The following is a 13,346-nucleotide window of genomic DNA, read 5'->3' on the forward strand; positions in this document are numbered from 1 at the left end:
TCATCAATAGTAGCCGATGACCTTGACCCCCATTATGGAAATAAGAGAAACAACGAGACAGTCAACTATGACGACGAGTTGTCTCTTGTCGTTGGATTAAAGCAAGAAGTTTTAAATTTTGGGGAAATATGAAGTCAGTTTATCTTTAATACGTTATCTTTTAAATACTATCACCCAATCGGATCTCTAGTTTCTACCGAAAGATTGTTTTTAAAAGCAGGAGCGACTTGCTCGGTATGGGCTAAGGATAAAGAACTTCTTTTAGACCTTCTATTATACTTATTTCTTTCGATTTTTTATTAGTCAACAAAAGGGCCTGAGAGCAGTTAGTAACCCAGTTCTTTTGGCTACATTTCTTTTGGCTACTTCTTTTGTTGTAACATCAATTCTCGCAATTGCTATTGTCTCAAAATGCATGCCATTTGTTTGTGACAATTCCAGGATATCCCCTTGATTAAGTAATAAAATGTTTTATTTATTTTATCCTCTGAATTCGATTGCGCGAAGCGATTAATTCATTTCTGCAAACAACCATTTGCCTTTTTAACCAGACGAATCTTGGTTACTTCATTTTCGAAATCACCTCAAACAGCATTTTCACTTTCAGCTCCCTCTCCTTTGGCATCGCCATCGCCATCGCCATCTCATTATGCATTCATTTTCGGTCTTAATATCTAAAAATCTTTTTTAGCCAGATGATGCCATTAAATGATAGCGCAAAATGTAATTTTCATTTTCCAACGTCAATTGACATTAACAATGAGAACAAACAAAAACGAATAAAAAAAAAGTTAAATGGGCATAAAATAAAAAACTGGCTGCATATTTCGCTAGTGAAGCGGCAATAACAAATGCAAATACAATAATTAAAATTAATTAAAGCGCAAAGTAAATAAATAAATGAAGAGAACAGACAATTTCAAGAACCCCAAAAAACCCCGAACCCAAACCTGAACCTCAAAGACGAACCCGAATCTGTATCTGAATCCGAATTGCTCTCTCCCTCTCCTTTGGTCCTTTGGCAAGTTTAATTAATGCTCCAGCATTATTTATATTTATATGCCCAGCAAAAGTTTCGTCTCGGCCGTTTCCCGCAGAAAAGTTAAATTGAATTAATCAATTTGCAAAAAAAAAAAAAAAAAAAACAAAACAAAAACAACAAAAAATAAAACCGAATAATAAAAGAAAGAGCAAACATTTTGCAAAAGTTCAATTCAAGTTAAAGTTCAACTGCATAATTACCCTGTAATATATTCAGAATGAGAAAATGTTACAACAACAAGACAAAAACCTCACACAAAATCGATAGAACAGACAGATGGAAATATCTCAATTTTTTATGCCCAAATTTTCCTATCTTTTTTTTGTTCTTGAGTTGATGGACAAAGTGTAGAGTCGACTCTCAATCTCTCTATCCTTCACGAAAGAAGCCATTAATTATTTGATTTAAAGGCAATGACTAAAAACAATCAAAAATCAACACAGAAATTTGTCAATGAATATATTCAAAGCTTGTTCATTCTAATATACCCACATTGTTGTCTGCGAACAATGGGATTAAAATACAAAAACAAATGGCTGGCGCATATAGAAAGTCAACTCCTCAAGGCCTTCTGCTTAGATGGGTAGTGTCTGGAGGTGGGGAAAGTCTTAAATTGTCGCGTGATTTATAAAGCCAGCGAGAAAAGGTGTCAGACACAACAAAAAGGCGAACAAACAGGACTTTAAATAATGAGCAAAAGGTGTAAACAAAAGTTGGCCAAAGCGACTAATTAAGTTGACAAATGTGGCCAGGTCCCAGCCAAGTCAACCTTGATTATGATCATTTTCCACTGAGCCAAAGGAAGTTGCGGCTGTTTGGTCACACACACATACACACACAGTATGAGAGATGTAGCTCCCCAGAGATAAGAAACATTTTTGTGCCAGCCAGCCAACCAACCAACGAGATGTTAATGCCACTTGGGCTTAATTATTTCATTAATAACAAAAAGTATGTAATGGTATATTTTTTTGTTCGCGAAAAATATATTCGACAACTCAATATTAAAGTGGAGAAGTAGGAGAAGTTTGCTTAAGGGAAAGTTAACCAAAAAGAGCAACTCACTTAAGTGAATAAATGAATAGTATCCATTAAATTTGTTCTTGATAACTTGCTAACTTTTTTAAAAGTAGTTCGGACCATCTGCCAGGTTCTAAATATTAATTTGGGTCCGTTGTCAGTGAGTGAACAAAAATTGATTTCTTAATTTTATAATAAGCGGATATGAAAATATGTATTCGTAAGCTCTATTTATAATAGAAGATGCTTTAGCTATTGCAAACTTTCGATTACCATTAATACATCCTTTTCTCAAGAGCATACAAAATGATCAGGGACCCTAAAAAACAATTAATTTAGTATAGAGTGAACAAAAAGTTCAGTAAGTCAAGTAAAAAAGTAAGTTACGTGAACTAGTGAGTAAATGTGTGAGCAACTGTGTGACTGAGTAAATGATTCAGTGTACTTGTTCATTATAACGAGATCTTATTTCAGTTCCCATGAGACTAAAATGAAAGAACTCGAATTCATATTTTTAAGTTTCGCTGCATAGTTTAGCTCAAAGATACTAAATAATACCCATATTCATTTTTAAATATGATCCGTTTGACTCAATGCTAGTGGATTTTCAGGCATTAGCTGCTCTTTGGCGGCTTGAGACCGACCCTTGGTGACCCAATAAGCGGCTCAATGGATTTTGTTAGTTGGAGTAAGCCAAGGAAAGGGGTTTTTGACCTACATTCCCTTAAACACTTGATTACCCACACATGACCTTCGCCCACAAATAAAAATATGATAAACTTTCTGCTTCAAATAATCTTTTCATATATCCTTTTTATGGAAATTTCAATGAATAATGTTTGAAAATTCGTATATTATTATTATTTGTATATATATATTATGCACACGTCTATATATATGTTTACTTATACATACATATATAGTATTAAGGTTGGTGGTAAAAACTGCTGTCCGGCTAAATGTGTAATACGTGCCGCAGCATTAAGATATGCAACAACAAAATTACATTGCATACTTTTGGGCGTGCGCCAAAGTGCAAGTAAAGCAAACATTAGCTGAATGCTCATGCATAAGAAAGTTTTCATTTCCAAAACCAAAAACAAAATCAAGAAGATGAAAAAAGAAACTATAGCAATGTTAGCAGAAAATTCGCTAAACTAATATTCTTGAATCTTCAAGATTATCTTTATTTATGCACATTCGCCTTTAAAACGCCTTTTTAGTCAAGAAATGAAGGAGTTTTTGCTTTTCAAATTTTATTGTTTGTCTTGTCATTGGCAACCAGTTCGCTCATCCCCCAAGCCAGCACATAATTTTGCCTCCTTGACAGGCTTAAAACCATCAAGAATCGTAAATCGCCAAAAAAAAAAAGAGCTTTGTCCAGAAGGAAACAAAAAACAAAAAAAATGGAAAAGTTGATAGGCTAGAAAATTTCTTCCGTCCCATGAAATACTCGTCAGACAGCAACAGAAAACAAAAAGACATAAAAATGAATTCCATATCTCTCGCTCTTTATGTTTTCCCTCCCTCTCACTCTCCTTCTCTCTCTCTCTCTCTTTCTCTCTCTCGTTTTGCCTCAATCGGTCTCGCCGCGACCCGTGTTTATGTACATATTTGAAACGAGTTCAAGTTACGCGGAAATTCGCTCAAAAAGCACGCAGCAAACCATAATTAGACTCAAGTTGCCGTTAAAGATGCTTAAGGATATTTACCCAAAAACTTTTCACGGATACGGATACACTGGCTCTCTGAGGCCAGTGGCACGTTCTCACACCATTTCAGAGTAGTTCATAAGTAAACAAAAACCAGGCTAACTTAACCGGACCAACAATCGGCATGATAGCACATTGTATACCCTTTCATTGTTATATTTAGTATGTGTGAGTAAAAACCCAGACCTCTTTCGATGAAAATCACACTAACATTTGATAAATGAATGTACCCCTCCTGCAAAGGGTATTTCAAATGAGCAAGTGGGCGTGGTATGTGGGCTTACCTTTGCCTGTTTAGCATCAACAGAAAATAAATGCACCCATCGAGTTGAAGAAGAGAGCGGAGAAGTGAAGGTAACGCATAGATGAGGTCAAGAGGAGGGCGGATGCGAGAGCGTATCTGTTTTTCTTTTGCGGCATTTGACTTTGCTTGGTAAGAAAGTGGCGCAAAGACACGGCAAAAGCTAGATGTAGATAATTATCGCAAATGCCTTGGTTTTTTGACCAAGCACAAGCATGCACAGTGGTTTCAAAACAAACAATAAGAATAATCGATTATAAAAAGAGTGCTTACAATGTTTCAGTTGAAATTTCCGACATATTTCCTTTTCGGTTGCCAGTGGTTTAGTGTTGGGAAAACATTGTAATATACTATACCAGTTTATGTGGTTGAATAAATGAAGCAATTATATTTAAAACCACTATGCCACTTGGATCTGTTTGCAGATGGCTATTACAAATTTTTGGGCTGCCCCGTCAAAAGTCCAGCTGAAATTGGGCAACAAAACCCCAAATAGACAGAGGGACTAAGAGGGAGTGTCTGAGAGAATAATGCTAGGCTCCTTGAATCAAGAGCCAACTATAAGGCAACTTGCAATTGTTCAGTGGAGGAGGCGGGGGCGAGGATTTTCGGAGGGCTCAAGTTTTCATCTTGAAACAAACCAAACCATGTGGCTGGAATTTGAATGAGAATTCTCTACTCACCATCTCTCATAATGGTAATCCATTTTCAATTCACTTTTTAGTTAGCCTACAAAAATTTCTTTTGCTTAATTATTTGCTTTGGCCGAGTAATTAGCATAAGATTCCAAATTCCCAAGTCAAGGGGGTTGAAACCTTTGGGGTTTAAGCCTTCACATCTGCCTCCAAGCAAATGTATGTACAGTTCAGTTTATTGACTTAGGCCCTTTCGCCCCTTATTCTTGGAATGCTTTCGCCTATTTGCTGACCCTTTTATAATGCAAAATGAGCAAATTGAATATTATATGTATATTTAATTTTTGCCTGTTTAACCTAAATCCCATCCAAACTCTTTTGTTTTTAGCCCAGAGAGAGCCTGTTTGGCTGAGTTAATTAACTGCGATTTGAGGAAAGAAAAAGGGGAAAAACAATCAGGTTAATGTGAAAATGCGTGCAAATATTGAAATAAAATCGTTTGTCGACATGCATTTTATATTAGCCGCCCATCAACAGCAATAACAACTCCAGACAGTTGTCTAAATATAGTACATGGAACACCCTGTTGCTGCTGCCGTTGCTGCTGCTGTTGTCCTCGTGGCATTCGCATAACAAATTAATAATCGCTCTGTGGCATGACATTTGTTAAATGTCGTTATTTTTTCTCTTTTGATTTTGCAACTAAGGCAAATAAATATATACATATACATATGTATATAGGTGTACCCAACATGGCCATAACCATTTAGGTACATATATATTTAACCTGGTCTACCAAAAAGAATAAAATGGAACTAGACTTTAAGTTAACCTTTAAGAAAATAAAAGTTATTATTTTTTATCTGTTTTTATTCAACAAACAAACTGAGAGGAAAACTCTTTCTACCACATTTAATTGCATTTATTCCATTGTCTTTGGTTAATTATTAATTGGCAAAGACAAATTAAATCTTTATATACCCCAAAGAAGCGGCAGAGGGTAAGCCGGCCACAAAAAAAAGAAAAGCAACATAACCACTTGACAGGCGAGACACGTTCTCGTTTTTCTGTTTTTTTTTTCTGTTGTTCAGTTTTTGGTTCTCGGCTCTCTGTTTTTGTTTATGTCCTCATGCTTGACTTTATTTGTTGTTGGCCTTTTAAATTGACGTTACGCATACGCCCGATTGAACGCGCAAATGCCACGCATCGGAAATGTCTAGCTTATGAACGAAACGCATACATTATTAGCCGTTTGGCACATTGCATGGAAAACCAATGAAAATGTGGCAAAATAGATTTACAAGAACAAAGTTTATTACCATCAAGGAATGTTTTAAGAAAAACATAAAATTTGTATTAAGTTGGTTGCAACTTTGTGGAACCTTGTTTAATAATCTTTTGTTAGTTGTAAGATCGAGATATCGTTTTTGATCTTCTTGATTTGCAATAATCATTATTTATACAAATTGTCAAAGTTAATGAAAAGTTTTCAAAACCAAAACTATGTTTATAACCATAATCTAATGCAGTATGATGTTTTTATTGGAAAGAGTGTAGATATTGATAACTATGAAGAGGTGGTAGACGAGGTTAACAGACTATTAGAAAGTATAAGAAAAGAAGAGAAAGAGACAACTTATTCTAAACGACCCTTTACTTACTCATAAATCAAATAACTGCTAGTTGTAAATTGCAATTAACAATAAATATAGTTTTTGTTATAAAAATTTGTTCAGCAACTGAACGCTGGATCGTCATTGAGTCAATCACTTTTGCCACACTGTATGCGACCTTTACTTGCATAAATATACATTCATTCATCTGTATGTAGATATGAATGAATGTTTGTATGGATGTTTCACTCATTTGCATTTTTTCATAATATTTTTGGTTTGTGTTTTTTATGGTATAAAATCACAACGTGTGCGACATGTTGTCTAAAATAAATCAAAATAAAAATAATAAAAAGACAGAAGCAAAGTAAATCCAAAGTCCTGAATTATGCTTTACACTGATTTGTGGCCATTAGCTATTGCCAACATAAATTTCATCAATGGATGGGCCCACTTCGAAAAATGGTAAAGCGTGGAATTTATAACACCAAGACCAAGACCAAGAGCCCCAGAACAGGAGCAGAAATAGAAGCTGATTCAACAAAAAAACAAAAGACCAGATCAACCCCAGAGATAGGGACCCCCGCACAGTAGTCACCAATCAAGTGACACCTGAAAAAATGACAGCTCAACAAAATGAACTTGCAAAGGTGTAGACAGAGCAACAGTAGCTAAAAGAGGCAGAGTCAGAGTCAGAGTCGGAAGGTACGTTCAAGACAAGCAGCGAATCAATCACTGCAAAGTGAATATACAGAAACAAAAAGGGAAAACAAACTGAGCTCCATTTACGAGTATCATCGATGGTTGTCTTGATTTTAATTTTGATTGATGACTCGACCATATTTCCATACCCTTTAGATACCATTAACTGAGGAGGCATATACACTACAGCAAAGATGACGAAACTTTTGTCGATGCCAATTTTAGAGCAACAAACGAGAGCTAAGACATTCCACTAACTTGAGGCTTGCCTTGGAGATATTTTCACAATCGTGACATAGAGATGAACCTGCACTTGTCACTTTGAAAGGGTACATGGTGTTCGATTCTTTAAATTTTTGGTATAACGAATTATTGTTTATGCTTTTCCCTCTACCTCGCCCACTCTCTCTCTATCTTTCGCTCTTGGGTTTCTATTTTTGCGGTGCACTGAACAAACCTGGCAGAATGAATGAATGAATGAATCAATGAAATCTCTAAGGGAGGCGGCAACAACTGATGAATGAACTTGCCATCACGTGCCAAGCATAAAGTAAACTAAGCCCCCCTCTCTTTTGCCCCTTCTTTATGGTGGAGAAAACATAAAAAATATGTGGGAGTTTTTCATAAAAATATTGCTGACAATTTAAATCCTTTACCTTCATAGTCGATTTCAAAAATGTTTCTTATAATGATATAGACAGCAGTTTTGAATTGCAACAGACTTTAAAAAAAACTAGAATATATAATTTTAAATTTTGTTTTCATTTATTTTGAATTGTAAACGATTTTCAAATGCATGAAATTATTTCAAAATATACATTGAATAACGTTTAGGCAATATACATATAAGTTTATTACTCCAAAGTGAATACAGATTGAAGGGCATAAACATATGTATTAGAGCTGATTAAAATCTTTTCAATACATTTACCGAAAACAATATTAAAACGATCCCTAATCCTTTTAAAATCTGTTTAACTTCCTCGATCGACTTGATCTTAAATGATTAATTTATCAATTAATGAAAGTCTTAGAAAGTCTGAAAGTCATGATAATGTTTGAATGTATGTGAGTACATTCCAGTCGAACACATTTGTTTTTCTACCTGAATTCCTTGAGGTGGAGGGGAAACTTTGTTGAAGTCGTTTTTGCTTGTGTTTTCTGTGATCTATTTTCCCTAACTACCTGCAGGCACAGGACTTTCTATATTTAGCCACAATTCCTTCCCAATGTCGCCTTGCCACAAAATATTCTTCACATTATTTGTCTTTGGCTATGTGTGTGTGTGTGTGTGTGGGGCTGTTGCTGTGGTTGTGACTGTATCTGGCACATTCTCTGTTTGCTCGTTGAAGCATGTGCGGGGAAATTGCATTCCTTAATGTGTCTGTGTGGCAAAGTGTGCTTATGTGTGTGTGTGTGTGTATGTATGTTTGTGTGTGCTTTCGCAACTCTCCTCTGGCGCTAATGCGATTAGTGTAAAGTGTTGCGAACGCATTTGCCGACCGATTTTGAAATCGTTTAACGTTGCGCGCCCACATTCTTATGCTTTCCTCCCCACCCCACCACCACCCCCTCAGTCGGCTGGAAACCTTCGTTGACTGAGTGCACTTTCAATTTCCGTCATGAGGCAAGTTTGTCGCGTTTTCTTCTCTGGCTTAAGCAACAACATTTCCAACTTTCCGACTTTTGCCGTCAAATTTCATTTCTCTTCTTCAATTTTTGGATTTTTCGACTTTTGGTTTTTTTTTTTTTTTACTTTATCGCTGACTTTCTTTTTCAACTCATAATACAGCAGGAGAAAAAAAAATACAAAAATTATGTTGTCAGGATAAAGCTTAAATAAACCCTGTGAATACCTAACTTTCTCTCTCTCACACACATGCACACACCTTCACATATTGTTTTTATCAGCTAAAGGGACAGAGACATCTGAAAATAGGAAAATACTTCCCTTTGCTGCACAGGCAACGATAATCATGACGAAATATTTGCCAACATAAAATTAATGTAAGTACAAACTTTAGCAAAGTCACAAAACAACAACAACAACAACAACAACAACGTGGAAATAAAACTTTGACCAGGAAACAGCCTACTGCCACGCCCAGCCAGACAATTCCTCCTGCAACTTGGCTCTGAGCGGCTTATCAATGTTTAAACAGCGCAACGAGTAAAAAACAAAAAACGTAAAAACAAAAACAATATAAAAAAAAAACACCAAAAACAAGGAAAGTAACCAAGAAAAAAAAACAAACTTAAATCTTTTTAAGGCGCAATTTTTATTATAATTTCCACTCGACTCACATTTTATGTGGGTGGAGGGGGAGGGGGGATGGTGGGGCCATGTGAATGGTTGTGGCCGACACGTGGCGTCATTGCCCCAGCAATGCCAGTTGGACTCCTTTTTATTATTGAAATATTCTTTTGTGCCTGCTGCTGTTGCTCTCTTTTTCATTTTATTTCTTTGCCTAAACAAAAATTTCAATTAGCCATTAGGAAATGCAAAGGAAATGGACAAATGGCTGAGGAAAGCGAAAGTAGTAAACAGATCCCTTTGCATAGATAAATACATTTACGTTGGCTATAGAGAAGGAAGTGAACTACTCCCTAGAAGTTCCTACTTAGTCATAGACACACCGTATATTTTGGACATTATCCAGTTTTGTCTTTAATTGGGGAGACAATCAACATATCGAGATAACATTTTCATACCGTGTGTTCATTTAGTGAAATGGTAAGCTTAAAGTACATATATATATTCTTGATCCGCATCAACAGCCGAGTCAATCTACATCCGTCTGTCCGTCCGTTTGAACACCCAGATCTCGAAAACTATAAGCCCGAGAACCATAAAATTCGGTACGTGGACCCATGCAGATTATTTTAATTTTAAATAAACCTGAAATTGAAATAAATTTGATTTTCTCAAGGACTGCATATAATAGCTATATACTGTAGTAATATTTAAGCCAACATAAGGATACGGAACCCTAATAATAAATATGTACACCCTTCCTCAAATACATCCAATTTAATATGTATATTCTTTAAGTAAGCGTGAACATATTTGTTGTTTAAAATGTTTGAAAAAAAAAATTGTCTTTCGCAATCTTTTAGCCTCTAAAACATAAAAGACATGATATTTTTTAAAATTTATAACATAATAATTGTACCTAAATAAATATCTTAATCTTATTAAAATAATTGATTTATTGATTGATTAAATTTAATTAATTTTATACCCTTGCAGTCTTTGGCAATAATTTGTTTACATTTTGAAATTTGTTTCCCTGCAACTCAATTCATCAATACAAACAAAACATTCAAATTATTATTTTTACTACAATTTTTTTTTCTTCCATCATTCCCTTAGCAAAGCACGGCACTCATACACATACAGTTCATGTAGCGTTTTGTCTGTGTGTGTATGCATGTGCTCTGTTGATTTGATGATAAATTAGTAGGCAGCAAGCAACGCTGCCGGCAACTTGTGTTCTATTTATCCGATCAGTTTCAAATTTTGGAATCTGAGGTTTTATATCCAATACTATCATATTGGTAAATTTGATAGGGGTTAGTCCAATTTCTGCAAAAATATTTCTTCTAGAACCTTATGATATAGTAGTCCGATCCGGGCGATTTTCTCAAGCGGGGGAAAAAAAAGCCCGAAAAAATTTCATCCCGAAAGCTTTTAAGAAGGGTGAGTAAAACGCATAAGCACCAACGGACAGACAGAAACGGCTATATCGACTCGGCTTCTCATGCTGATCAAGAACATATATACTTTATGGGGTCGGAAATGTCTCCTTCTGTGCGTTACAAACATCTGACCAACTTTATAATCCCCCTCTACGAATATAATAAAAGTCATATTAATTTATACAAAAAATGCAAAATTTATTCACTTTTTTATATAAGCAAACAGGATCTCTTCCGGTTGCGACATCGTGTTCGACCAGGTAGTTTTAAGAAGAACCACAGTAATTTCCGTTCCATATCAAGTTGTGCGGCCAAGTTGGTCTCAGTTGGTTTTGAACGAGCGCCCAACTCAGCTCAAGCATTGAATTCCAGTCGTCCGGTACGGTAGCCAGTCTTCTGGCATTGGGCCATCCTCCGGAAGAAATCCTGGGACCTTTGTAAAATTCGACTCGTTCAGAGAGTACAGTACTTCAATCATTCGACTTCGTGAACTCAACTAAAAACCTTGCTTTGCTTCTGAAAATATAAAAAAGAAAAACAAAGTTGAAAATATTTTAACTGTTCAATTGTTAGTAGACGTGAGGATATTACATTTTGTAATCGTGACCAAGTGTTCTTTTCCAGCAATTGGTCATGAAAGTACCGATCTCAGCTACCATATATAAGCTTAAGACAGTTCGATAGTCTGGTCAAAATTCAGCGGGGAACATTGGAGATTTCTGCTTCAGATGTAACGTTGGCCGGTTCAGATCTCATAGCAGAAGTTGCTGGTCTAGGCAACAAGAAACAAATTAAGCCGGTTGTGTCTTGCTATGAAGGCAACAATTTTGTGTGCTTGATACTATTTTCTCTCGAAGCCGGGGATATCGATAATTCGGTGTCAGACCCAAGTATTGAAGTTGTGTCGCTCGAAGGAAGCGAATCATCCGTCAGTGAGCTATCCTCAGGATCCAGTAGCGAATGCGTACAGCCATCCACGATTGAGTGCCAGGGACATGGAAAACCCACAAAGACTAAACGGTAAGTATTAGGAATAGGGAAAATTCAGTGACTGAATATTCAGTCGAGTGAGGAGAGTGTAGAAAGCCCCTCGTGTGGATGTATGGAGGAGGCATGCGGTATGCTAGGCTGCGACATTAAATCCAGACCACGCTCGGTGAAATCGGAAATGGAATGGACAGCAGCCCCCTTACGTGAACATACTCCCAGAGAACAGGTCCTTTGTTTTGCTCGTTTCTTCCTTGAATGCCAAAACTTTTGGAATCTGCTGGAAGACTTCTTTGGGATTTTTCGGGATTTCAACTTAATGAGGTCACTCCTATGACAGTACAATGGACGGCTCTTCATCGCAGCAGCAGACGAAAATACCATAGATTGGGTGGCGCGAAACATATGTGCCATGGGGTCGTATGACGAAAAATTCACTCACCATGGCCGACCACAACGTCACAGAAATAGGCGTTCTATGAAGTCGCTCAAATAAGACGTCATATGGCCCCACTGAACATATGTTTTGCGCCAATCAATGTATAGTGTCTTCATGGGCTGCTGCGATTCTTCCTGTCCTAGAAGAGAAGAAAAAGTTCGAAAAAGGATTACAGTAACATCCGTTCTGTTGGAAGTTGTGAGAGGATGTGTGTGTGTGTGTCTCGCCTTCCCATTTGAAATTTCCTAAGGCAAACCCTTTTTATTCTATGATTCTTACTTTAATTCGATACTTACCAGGATATTATTCCTTTTGTTTTTTGGGTTTTTTTACTTACCTTAATTTTGTTTAGAGACTAATTGATGTGTTTCCTGCTCGTGCTCTGCTTTGCTACTGAAATGAATCCGAATCGGATCTGGGGTATTGAAAATGAAAATGACAGAAGAAACACAAGGCCTACTTTTATTTTCAATTGAACATAACAGTTTATTTTTCTTATCGATTTTTATACCCTTGCAAAAAGAGTATATTAGTTTTCGTGAGAAGTGTGCAACGCATAGAAGGAATCATCTCTGACCATATAAAGTATATACAAGGTGGCGCAAAAGAAGTCATCCGGGCCAAAAGAAGTCAACCGATGTTGTTTGATTCTCATTTTTTCTGATCGAAACGCATACGCACCGGCGGACAGATGGACATGGCTATATCGACTCAGCTTCTCATGCTGATCAAGAATATATATACTTTATGGGATCGGAAACGTCTCCTTCTTTGCGTTACAAACATCTGTCCAATTTTATAATATCCTCTGAAAGGGTATAAAAATGAGCTAATTTATGGATAAAACGGTAGGTGTGCCATAAGAGTTTGTTATAGCTATTTCACTTTGTGCATGGTATTCCAAAGTAGCCGCAGCGATTTACTTTATTTTACATTTTTTTTTTAACTAATGCAATATATTTACGGAAATTGTCTAAAATAGATTTTGGAATTTTAATGCAAATTAAAAAATCACTTTATAACAAGGAGACTTATACAGTGAATGCTCGGTTAACGACCCCACTTTTTCCATATAAATAAATGTCAAATAAATTAATGCGTTCCAGGTTGAAAATTAATATACCTATTACAAGTTTCAATTTAAACTTGAAAGAAAAAACATAAAATGCATCAAAAATTAGGATTGGGAAAATAAG

The 13,346-nt window shown here is 36.2% G+C and overlaps 1 long non-coding RNA gene across 1 annotated transcript; it reads right to left on the reverse strand.

The window, feature by feature from the left end:
* Positions 1-10,897: 10,897 nt before the first annotated feature.
* Positions 10,898-12,568, reverse strand: LOC111519308. Its single transcript, XR_002724312.2, has 3 exons — positions 12,488-12,568; positions 11,316-12,289; positions 10,898-11,240 (listed from the first exon to the last, which is right to left on the reverse strand). It is a non-coding gene; the product is annotated as an uncharacterized LOC111519308 (long non-coding RNA).
* Between the last annotated feature and the right edge of the window lie 778 nt (positions 12,569-13,346).

This window comes from Drosophila willistoni, assembly GCF_018902025.1.
Source record: "Drosophila willistoni isolate 14030-0811.24 chromosome XL unlocalized genomic scaffold, UCI_dwil_1.1 Seg141, whole genome shotgun sequence".
Classification (NCBI taxonomy): domain Eukaryota; kingdom Metazoa; phylum Arthropoda; class Insecta; order Diptera; family Drosophilidae; genus Drosophila; species Drosophila willistoni.